This window comes from Macaca mulatta, chromosome 15 (genome assembly GCF_049350105.2).
Source record: "Macaca mulatta isolate MMU2019108-1 chromosome 15, T2T-MMU8v2.0, whole genome shotgun sequence".
NCBI lineage: Eukaryota > Metazoa > Chordata > Mammalia > Primates > Cercopithecidae > Macaca > Macaca mulatta.
The window spans coordinates 106227005-106237533 of NC_133420.1; the positions used below are offsets into that span (position 1 = coordinate 106227005).

The window sequence follows — 10529 nt, forward strand, 5'->3', positions numbered from 1 at the left end:
TGGCTAACGTTTACTCATTTCTCAGGTCTCAGCGTTGTCAACACCACTTTCTCCCAAAAGCCTTTCCTACCCTCTAAGTCTGGGCTGGTGTCCTTCCTCCAGAGGCTCCTTTGCTTGCTCATCTCTTCTTACTGTGTCCTAGAGTCTAGCACAGGGCTTGGCACAAAGCCAGCTTTCACTAATGAGAAATGGATGACTACGTCTCACCTACCGTTTAGGCCAGTTAATCAGGCAATAAACCCGTTCTCTTCTGGTAACAGTGTCCTCCACCTCTGAAGGAAAAAGTAAACCACATCTACATTATATCAATGTGCTATTTTAGGGGAGTCAGCAGGTGATGTCATAGGACAGAGCTCTGCAGGGTGGGTGGGAATGGTCTTGGATGCAGGGAAGTCGGCTCAGTCACTGTGTAGGAGGGACAACTTCATGTCCCCTCATTTGCTGCCAGGCCCTCATGACAGCTTTCTGTCTCTATGTGAATGAATGGCTGCAAACCTGAGAGGTATTTAAAACACCCAACAACTGCTATGGTTGTATAGATAAATAAGTGAATGAGAAAATGACAGTCCTTGCTTTAGTGGCACACATACCAAAATTGGAATGATACAGAGAACATTATCACAGTCCCTGCATGAGGATGACGCGCAAGTTTGTGAAGTGTTAAAGAAAAAAAAGAAAATCAGAAATGTGTTTCTGATTCTCTAAACTAAACTTTATGTCACAAAACAAGTGATATAAGTAATTCTGGCGCATATCACTCACCAAATTATTCTAATAATTTCCAACTTGTTTACTGATTGTAGAAAAAATGTTTTTGTGGTTTTCACTGACTAAATAATGCTCCTTTCTGAGCCATGATTGAACACAAGAACTACATCAAGGTCTTCCAAGGATTTTACGATTAGCAACGGTGTGCACGTAGTTGCCAGCACCTCCTCCACAGTGGGACTTGGAGAGCCCAAGTCCCAGCCTCACCAATAACGCCAGGGCTAAGTTGCTGCCCACCATTTACTCTGTTATTCCAACCCAGACCCACGTGGCTCAGTGGGGCCTCCCCTGCTGCCTCTGCCACCGCGTTGCTTAGCTGAGTGGCCACCAGGGGCCACCCTCCCTAGACCACCAATGCTTCCAGACACTTTCACTGCCTTTCTGGCCTCAGCAGGTGACAAAGCCTGGAAGTGGAAATGGCTCGGATGAGGTATCCTTATTAGCCAGAGGAACTACCAGCAGCCCAAGGCAATGGATTTTGGTGGGGGAGGAAGGTTTGAGCTTCACAGCATTTCCCTGCTCGAGAACGTTCTTTCCTTCTAGTAGGAAATATTTATGTAAGAGTCCCTTGGCCTGGCATGGGGGTGCCTCGGTGCTATGTTCCAGTCTGTATCCCTGCCCCATGTCCCTTTACTTCTCTATGTGTGCCATGTGTTGCAGACAAGCTGGAACATTCCCGTACACACACACACAGACACACACATACGCGCGCACACACACACACACGCTCCTGCCTCTTTCCTTGTGCTTGTGTAACCCCTCAGTGTGTTCTTCTTGCCCACCGCTAAGATAGAGCTGATTTATCAAGACAGGGGAATTGCAATAAAGAAAGAGTTTAATACGTGCAGAGCCCGCTAGATGGCAGACTGGTGTTTGATTATTACTAAAATCAGCCTCCCTGAAAATTTGGAGGCTAGGATTTTTCAACCATAGTTTGGTGGGCAGGGGCTAGGGTATGGGTGCTGCTGATTGGTTGGTAATGCAATCATAGGGGTGTGGAAAACCGTCCTCCAGCGCTGAGTCTGCTTCTGGGTGGGGGCTACAGAGGAGTCGCTGGTCCCCGTAGGACCATCCCATCATTAGAAATGCAAAAGTCTGAAAAGACATCTCAAAAGGTCAATCTCAGATTCTGCAATAGTGATGTTATTTACGGAGTACTTGGGGAAGTTGCAAATCTTATGACTTCCAGAATAATGGCTGGTAGTCATTTAACTACGAATTGAGGCCCCTCTCATCCTCCTAACCTGGTGGCCTTTAGTTAGTTTTACAGAGGTGGTAGTTTTGGGGAAAGGCTATTATTAATCAAGCTATAAACTGAATTTCTCCCTAAATTAGCTTGGCCCACACTCAGGAATGACTATGGGCAGTTTGGACATTAAAGGCAAGATAGAGTTGTTTAGATCAGATCTCTCTCACTGTTGTAATTCTTGTTGTTATGATTTTTGTAAAGGTGGTTTACCTTGGACTGTTGCCTCTTTCTCAATTGTTCTCCCTCCTGCTACCCTTAATTCTACCTGTTAATATTTTGTCTCTCCTTCAGAGCTTAGCTGACATGCTGCCACCTCCTATGAAGGGATTCCTGATCCCTCCAACCAGATTATCATCTTTCTCTCACATTTATTCCTTCTCTTATGACGGTGACCCTACTAGACCTTCTATTTTTACATTAGCATTTGCATAGTTAATTTTTTTTTTTTTGAGACGGAGTCTGGCTCTGTCGCCCAGGCTGGAGTGCAGTGGCCAGATCTCAGCTCACTGCAAGCTCGGCCTCCCAGGTTCATGCCATTCTCATACCTCAGCTTCCCAAGTAGCTGGGACTACAGGCGCCCGCCACCTCGCCTGGCTAGTTTTTTGTATTTTTTTAGTAGAGACGGGGTTTCACCGTGTTAGGCAGGATGGTCTCGATCTCCTGACCTCGTGATCCACCCGTCTCGGCCTCCCAAAGTGCTGGGATTACAGGCTTGAGCCACCGCGTCCGGCCTGCGTAGTTAATTTTTAAAATATTCTATATTTTCCTAAACTGATGATCTCAGAGAGAAATTTGCTCTGCTTTTCCTTTTCATCCCCTGAAGATCTTAGTCTAGAGCCTTTCACATAACAGGTATATAATCCTCTTTGGGTGAGATTTGGAATTATTATTTTTTCCTTTTTTAAGTTATTGTCTATTTACAGTCTTGTTTGATGGAATTATTTTGTGTGATACATAAAAGTGTTATCAAGGGAAATTTCCAGAACCAATGTGAAAGCTACAGAAAGAAATGTTTCTGGTTTCTGCATTTCTCTAAGCCTTAGATTCTTCCTCTGCTAAAATGTGGGTAATAATAGTCCATGCCATGCAAGATTGTTGTGTGGATTAAATGAGACCATGTGTTACTTAGCACAAAGTTCACCATGCAGTAAGTGGTCAGGAAATAGCAGTTGTTTTTGCTATTGCTGCTATTATTACTTTGCTCTAATACAGCTGACTAAGTATGAAAAATGCTGCCACACAGATCTTCCTTCTTTCACTGGTATTTGGTAATTCTTTCATTCAACTTATATTTATTCTCTAACTACTGATATTGAAAATCCTGTGCTTAGAAAAAATTCCACACAAGTCTCCTGTCTTCGTGAAGCTCAGTCTAGAGTGGAGTCAGATATTTATCCAGCAATTATGCAAGGAGTGATACATGGTTCTTCAGGACCCTAGTTTAGGGAGCCTAGACCTAGGGAGAGAAGTCAAAGAAGATGTTCCTGAAGTGTTCAAATGTGGCTGTCAACTTCCTGGAGAAAGTAGTTTAGGGGCTAGTTTGACCAGGGCTGGGATTAGGGTAAGGCAAGTGAGGCATTTGCTATAGGGACAAAATTTAAGGGAGTGTCAAAAGATTCAGCGATCAAGATAAACAATATTTTACTGCGATATTGAAAATAAAAATTAATGCGAAAAAGTTCCCAATGCACAAAACATCACAATTTTGGATAAAGATAGGATCAGTAACAATGTTGTATTGAATCATATTGGAGCCTTAGGCAAAAGGAGAAAATCAAATACTGATCCTCAGTTTTAGCCCTGGATTTGACTAGGTAAGAATAACTTTAAAAGTCCATTTATGTCCAGAGATTCTGGAAAACTAAGTACACTTACATGGAAACTTCTAATTCTATCCAGCAGAGGGCAGTGATGCCTAAATAAACAGTTGGAGGCTTTTGCTGTCATTTTCATCAATCATCATCATCAAATTTGGGGAGGGATTAACTTCAAGGTTAAAAGTTTTTGCAATGGAAATAGGGTATGCTGTGGAAACTTTATGTAACTCTGGTGTTAGAGGACCAGCAAACTCTTATACACTGCCATACAACAAGCTTTCTTTTTCGTAGATGTATTTTTACAGATAGATTTGAAATGTAGCCAATTCCAGGACTTACAAATCTTGAAACCACATAGTGAAGAACATTCTGTAATTTTTGCGGGGGTCAATTTTTGGAGGCAGCAGTCAATTAGTGGCTGATTTCCTTTTCATTCCTGTCTTCTTTCAGTATTAAAATCAGAGACTTAGAAAGAAAGCTGGACATAATGTAGAAAGAGAGATCCCCTCATTTGCAAGCTAATACAGGCGAGGTTGGCTTATTATTTGTTAATTCACTTGTTCACTCATTATCTCATTTATTCAAGGATTTCACAAGCATATATTGTCTGCCATATGACAAATACTGTGGTGGCACAAAGGGACACAGAGACCCAGATGAGTCACAGTGCTCACCTTTCTTGAGCAACTACTTAAGAACAGGAAACGGTGGCAGAAGTAGATCCTTGTGACACTTAAGCTAAGTTGGTGTGCTGAAATATATGCCAAGCACTCTAGGAACTTGGTTCAAGAGCAGCTAATAGTTCTTCATCTGTTTACTGTTAAGGGTATTTTTAGAATCTAAGATAATTTTGGAAGTTTAGTACTTTGTTATTATTTGACTCTGATTTTGGCACAAAAAAATACCTCTAATGAAACTTCAAGCATTTCTCAGGTTCTAGTTCAATGGGGACATCCATCACGTGCTTCTTGATGACTGCCTGAGAAAAAGGACGGAAAGGCCAATCCCTAGAGAAATAATCTATGCACGTAGTTTGTAAACTGTGCCTTGGGAACTCTAGGGCTCTGTTTCTCCAGTGTGGTCTGTATCACCTGCATCAAATACTTTAGAGTACTTGTTAAAAATCCGAATTTCCTTCCTGGAGACCTACAGAATCAGAGTCTGGAGGGACTTGGGGCAGGAAGGGTAGGGACCTGCCCTTCCACAAGCGTTCCAGGTAGTTCTTATGCATACTAAAGAGCTCCAGGAGCTCTACTCTTTGCCTTTGCCAGCTCACATAGACCCTTCAACCGTATCACCCCTTCTTCTAAAGTGTAAGTTCCATGAGGTCTAGGCTTTTTGTCCATTGTATTCACAGCTGTATCCCCAGTACTTTGAACAATGGCACACAGCAAGTATTTGTTGACTGAATAAATTAAGACATTAGGTAAATTGAATTTCCACCTAAGAGTTCATTTTGATCAAGGTTTCTAATACTAAAAAAAAAAAAAGTACCTAGACCATAGTTTTGGATCATCCTCTTTCCTTACAGAACAGAAGCAAAGGTAGCTGAAAGCCCTTAGGTTTCCGAGCCCCTCTTAGATAATTACATTGAGTATGGAACCGAGTTAGCCACATTTTCAAGACCAAGTTCCTATTGCCTTCAGATAATAATCTGGTAACCGTTAAGTATCATTCCTGCATTTACTCCAATAAGGACTGGACTTTAGAAATGTCAAGTGTCAATTACTGGTGAGTTTGATTTCCCATTCCGCTGTCCTGACTTATAGACCAAAGCTCTTAATGCTGGAATGTCTGACACTCTTGATTCAATTTAAGGCACAGCAGTAATGTGACTTTCTGTGGGTTTTTACATTGACAGTGATGGAGCTGAAACTAGGCACTTCCGGTTGGATCTTAAGCTCAGTTAAGATGGCATTTTTTGATTTTTATCAGGGAAGAGCCCTTGTTTCGGTGACCCATGTGTTCAATTCTACAACGAAAAGTTATTTATTTATTTATTTATTTATTTGTTTGTTTGTTTGTTTATTTTTTGAGACAGTTTTGCTCTTGTCACCCAGGCTGGAGTGCAATGCCTTGATCCCGGCTCACTGCAACCTCTGCCTCTCGGGTTCCAGCTATTCTCTTGCCTCAGCCTCCTGAGTAGCTGGTATTACAGGCATGCACCACTACACCTCTCTAATTTTGTATTTTTGGCGGAGACGTGGTTTTACCATATTGGTCAGGCTGGTCTTGAACTCTGGACCTCAGGTGATCCGCCCACCTTGGCTTCCCAAAGTGCTGGGATTACAGGTGTGAGCCACCGTGCCTGGTCTGAATGTTAGTTATTCATTCATTCACGTACCTGTTTTTCATAAATATCAGTTGAGCATTTCTGTCTAGAAATGCCTTTATTCAGCTTTACAGATAGAGTTGGGTAGTCTTTATATATTCATGGGAAGAATCTACTTGTTATTCTATACTGAGACTGCCAAATTTGTGTGTGTGCGTTTTGTGGATGCACTGCTGAAAGTGAAGTCCTTGGATAAAAAAGGGGGCAGTCCCTTATTCCTGATTCTGTCTTCTCAGTACAAATAAAGATCAACTTAAAAAAAAATAAATTATAGACATAAGCTGTTTGTATGAACTGGAGCCTGAAATCAAGAAGTGGATAATAGGAAGGGAGGGAAGCAATGTGGAGTAAGAACAACCAGCTTGGATATTATATATCTTTAAGTTCCCCAAAAGCAGGATGCTGAAACAAGAATTTAGGTACAGCCTGTTTCTTTGGCAGGTGATCCTAGAAGGCACTGCAAGGGAGTAGAGAAATGAGACAGAGAAGGGATCCTCCCCTTAGAGATGGGGTAGACTGAGTCTCTGAATGTCACTCTGAACCACGAGGAATTTTAGGTTATCCACCAAATTGCACCCCTCATTAGTTAAAGGTTGTCTGGGAGCATTCACTTCCTGGTACTTTCAGCCTGTGTCTTTCCTCCTTTGTGTGGTCAGAGGATAACCTCACACAAAAGATGCTGCAAGAAGTCTCGATAGTAAATGGGAATTGCGCAGGTGGCCTCTAGGTAGGTAGGGGGAAGCATGACTTTGTGATGATATATGTGTGTGTGTGTGTGTGTGTGTGTGTGTGTGTGTGTGTGTGTGAGAGATGGTGAATTTTATGAGTCAACCATTATTGTGGGTCTTTCTGTGAGGGTGTTTTTGGGTGGGATTAACATTTAAATCAGTGGAATTAAGTAAAGCAGATTGCCCTCCATTTTATGGGTGGGCTTCATCCAATCAGTTGAAAACCTGAGTAGAACAAAAAGATTGACTCTCCCATTAGTAACAGAATTCTCCAGCTAACTGCCTTCAGACTTCATCTGCAGCATCAACTCTTCCAGCCTGATGACCTTTGAGCTGAACCTTTGCTCTCCCTGGATCTCCCACTCCACTGGCCCACCCTGTGATTTTGAACTTACCAGTCTCCACAATCGTGTGAGTCAATTCCTTAAAATAAATCTCTCTGTCTCTCTCTTTTATTGGTTCTGTTTCTCTGGAGAACCCTGGCTAATACAGTATGCCTGTGCTTGATTTCTTCTGGTTAGGAAAGAAAGAAGTAACTCCTTTTGGACAAAGAAGGTAATGTGTGTTGGTTTTACGTGTTTTATTTTACCTAAAAAATAAATTGATATTCTGATAATTTTTCTAAAGCTTGTAAAACACTTTAGTTAAATCTTTTTAAAAAGGTAACCAAAAGTACAAACCCAGATAACTTTAAACTCTGAACACCAAACACCATCACTGACAGAAGCATTTTCATTTCAGGAGCATTTTATTCTGCATAAGACGGGATACAATGGTACAAATCTGCAGTTTGGTGGTGGTGGTTGTTCTTTTGGGAATCCTGCATGTGTAGGCTATAAGTTTTTACAGTGGGTTTAGCTCATAATACATTCTGTCCATGAAGCACATTGCCGTTGAAGGTGTGTTTGGCCTTTGCCTGTTTATTGCTACCCAGAGTATATATAATTAGAAAGAATTTATTATTTCCTAGAAGGTGTTAGGTGCCCACTCTTGTCTCTCTGATTCTTTTGATTCCTAAGCTCCTGAAAGCAACTCTTAAGAATAACTCTGGATGCAGGTTGGCAAAATAAATGTATTTTTTTTGTACAGTGAAATTTCTCTACTGCATATACCGTGGTGTTTTGCTACTTGTCAATATTCAGTCGAAGTCCCTTGAACATCTGAAAAGCTAAGCCTGATAAGAAGCATTAAACAGTCTCTTATTTTCTGCATTATAAAACTAATTTTCAGAGCAGCAATTTGTATGAAGCAAATAATCAGATTATTGCCTTTATCTCTAAGTGTTTCCCAGATGGAACAGCATATAGAACAGTATATTATGCAGCTTGAGTTGGATGTACATCAAAATCATTAGCTTATATTGAAAGCTTCACTGGGAAGATTAGAACTATAGTCAAGATAAAACTAACTCTTTGAAGATGAATTCCAATGAAGTAATGCCAAATAAGTGGAAAAAGGCATCTTTGGAAAAATATTTGTTGTCTATATTTAATATTCTTAGATTTCTGTTAGACAATCTAAAGCAGAGAATTAGTGAATAAGTTATTAATTTGGAGATGATATTGGGAAGAGAATGTTTATTTTCAACTATCCCTGTTTTACTCATGCCATTCTGCCTATTAATAGAATAAAAACAATTGCTGGCTGTATTAACATATTGTGGGATGTAAGTGACAGAAACTCGGCCTTCAACATAGCCAAGCAAAACTGGAGAGAGTGATAAGTAGAACCGGGTACTTGAACACTTTCAAGATTCTTACTCTGGGTATCAGCTTCATGCTTCTTTGACTTTCCTCTGAGTATCTTCATGATACCCAGACCAGACTGGCTTTCTCCAAATGGCAGAAGATGACCAGTGGTAGTTCCCAAGTTTTACATGTTTAATTATACTCGCTGGAGAAAGTTTGACTTAATGTACATCGACTCATGTACTTATGAAACACACACCTCTCCCCAATTTAATGTGGGAACACTCAGCCCTGGCAAGGAAATGGGGGCTCCATCACTGAGTACCTGCCACATTCCAGGTAGAGTTTACCTAGGGCTTTCCATACATGATCTCTAATCACGGAATTCTTTCCAAGTAAGCCTCACTCTTTTCCAGATCAAGCATAAAGTGGTTAAATCACCAAAGTCACACTGCTAATAAATGATGTACCTTGGATTTCAACTTTATTTTTTGAATTTTACTTTAAGTTCTTGGATACATGTGCAGAAAGTGCAGGTTTGTTACATAGGTATACATGTGTCATTGTGGTTTGCTGCACCTATCAATCTGTCATGTAGATTTTAAGCCCTACATGCATTAGGTATTTGTCCTAATACTCTCTCTCCCCTTGCCCTCCACCTCCTGACAGGCCCCAGTGTGTGATGTTCCCCTCCCTGTGTCCACGTGTTCTCATTGTTCAACTCCCACTTATGAATGAGAACATGTGGTGTTTGGTTTTCTGTTCTTGTGTTAGTTTGCTGAGAATGATGGCTTCCAGCTTCATCCATGTCCCTGAAAAGGACATTAACTCATTCTTTTTTATGGCTGCATAGTATTCCATGGTGTGTATGTGTCACATTTTCTGTATCCAGTCTATCATTGATGGGCATTTGGGTTGGTTCCAAGTCTTTGCTATTGTGAATAGTGCTACAATAAACATACGTGTATGTGTGTCTTTATAGTAGAATGATTTATAATCTTTTGGGTATATACCCAATAATGGGGTTGCTAGGTCAAATGGTGTTTCTGGTTCTAGATCCTTGAGGAATTGCCACACTATCTTCCACAATGGTTGAACTAGTTTACACTCCCACCAACAGCGTAAAAGCATTCCTGTTTCTCCACATCGTCTCCGGCATCTGTTGTTTCCTGACTTTTTAATGATCACCATTCTAACTGGCGTGAGATGGTATCTCATGGTTGTTTTGATTTGCATTTCTCTAATGACCAGTGATGATGAGCTTTTTTTCATATGTTTGCTGGCTGCATAAATGTCTTCTTTTGAGAAGTGTCTGTTCATATCCTTTGCCCACTTTTCGATGGGGTTGTTTTTTTCCTATAAAATTGTTTAAGTTCCTTGTAGATTCTGGATATTACACCTTTGTCAGATGAGTAGATTGCAAAATTTCCTCCCATTCTGTAGGTTGCCTGTTCACTCTGATGATAGTTTCTTTTGCCGTGCAGAAGCTCTTTAATTATATCTCATGTGTCAATTTTGGCTTTTGTTGCAATTGCTTTTGGTGTTTTAGTCATGAAGTTTTTGCCCATGCCTATGTCCTGAATGGTATTGCCTTGATTTTCTTCTAGGATTTTTATGGTTTGAGTTTTACATTTAAGCCTTTAATCCATCTTGAGTTAATTTTTGTATAAGATGTAAGGAAGGGGTCCAGTTTCTGTTTTTTGCATATGGCTAGCCAGGTTTCCCAGCACCATTTATTAAACAGGGAATCTTTTCCCCCATTGCTTGGTTTTGTGAGGTTTGCCAAAGATCAGATGGTCATAGATATGTGGTGTTATTTCTGAGGTCCCTGTTCTGGAATTTCAACTTCATCTTCATCTGTGTTCCTTCCTCTGTACCATGCTGCTTCACTAAAAAGTTTGTTTTGTTTTGCTGTGTGACAACATGACATTCATAACACAGTTTGAT

The 10529-nt window shown here is 40.7% G+C and overlaps 1 non-coding gene across 1 annotated transcript; it reads left to right on the forward strand.

Moving 5' to 3' along the window:
• Nucleotides 1–569: 569 nt before the first annotated feature.
• On the forward strand, nucleotides 570–672 carry LOC114672878 (U6 spliceosomal RNA). Its single transcript, XR_003723413.2, has one exon. It is a non-coding gene; the product is annotated as a U6 spliceosomal RNA (small nuclear RNA).
• The last annotated feature ends 9857 nt before the right edge of the window (nucleotides 673–10529 follow it).